Below are 1,108 nucleotides of genomic sequence, written 5' to 3'. Positions count from 1 at the left end.
GGCTGGCGGGGCGACGCTAACAAAGACATAAGCTACAGATGAAGGTGTGATGGAGCACATTGAGAAATGGAATGGAGGAAGACAGGAAGAGAGAAGATGAGCAGAGGATCCTTCAGAAATCATTCTAATATGTTGATTTGCTGCTCAATAAATATTTCTTATTATTATCAGTGTTGAAAAAAAAAAGATTCTTTGAAGGGACAGTTCAAAAGAACAGCTTGTAATTGTAACAGTACGTTATAAGTGTCTTTACTGTCACTTTCAATCAATTTAAGGTATCCTTGCTGAATAAAGGTATTAATTTCTTTAAATAAAATATTACTGACCCCAAACTTTTGAGCTGTAGTATATGATATTAACAATTTGGTGCATGATGATGAGGAATTTGGCAGAAATAAAGGCTGATACTATTACCAGCATGGCAGCTACTGGATGCTTTACCTCTGATCCATCTCTTTCTGGATGTCCTTGTTTATGTCATTGAGCTTGGCTTGTAGTTTCTTCCTCCTCTGCTCAGGGGGCAGATGACTATAGTCCTCCTGGCCTGTTCCCTGCAGACAGACATGCCAAAAGTTTGACTGTCAAACCTTATTTACATATATTTAAATTGTATTTTTCTTCAAGCGTTGAAACTGGAAAAATGGTCAAATTAAAATAAAATAAAATTTCTTAAATATTTATGAAAATAGTTCAAGCCAAAGTCTTGTGGATTTTATAGCAAGTCAGACTTACCAGCTTTAGAGAAAGCTGTGAATGTTAAGACAAGAAAGACGTGTTAGGGGAAATGGTTAATACACACAGTTATGCAGCTGTTAAGACAGATATGTTTAGGATGGTGTTGATAAAAAGCATGAAAACAAGACATGTTACACATCCACACATCACTTTATAACCAAACTGAGCTGATAGTGCTTTATCCTTCAGAGTCGTCCAATCAGATCCACACGAAAGACACCGAGGTGTCTCGTGAACTTACCCCACGTTTCAGGCTCCGCAGGCAGTGCATTTTGTGTTTGGTGCCCATGAAGCCGTTGAGGCGCTGGCTGAGGGGCTCCTTGGGCTGCTGTGGGGACTGGGGGCCGTTGGGGAGGCCGTCCGGGGACGGGGA

The 1,108-nt window shown here is 40.3% G+C and overlaps 1 pseudogene; it reads right to left on the bottom strand.

Moving 5' to 3' along the window:
* The window catches only part of LOC107664974 (formin-binding protein 1-like), a 26,191-nt pseudogene that overhangs the window by 6,082 nt on the left and 19,001 nt on the right, over positions 1 to 1,108 (bottom strand).

The sequence above is a fragment of the Sinocyclocheilus anshuiensis genome, unplaced genomic scaffold, assembly GCF_001515605.1.
Source record: "Sinocyclocheilus anshuiensis isolate Anshui unplaced genomic scaffold, SAMN03320099.WGS_v1.1 scaffold363, whole genome shotgun sequence".
NCBI classification, from domain to species: Eukaryota; Metazoa; Chordata; class Actinopteri; order Cypriniformes; family Cyprinidae; genus Sinocyclocheilus; species Sinocyclocheilus anshuiensis.
Note: the sequence above shows the minus strand (reverse complement) of the source record. Positions and strands in the feature narration are given on the sequence as shown.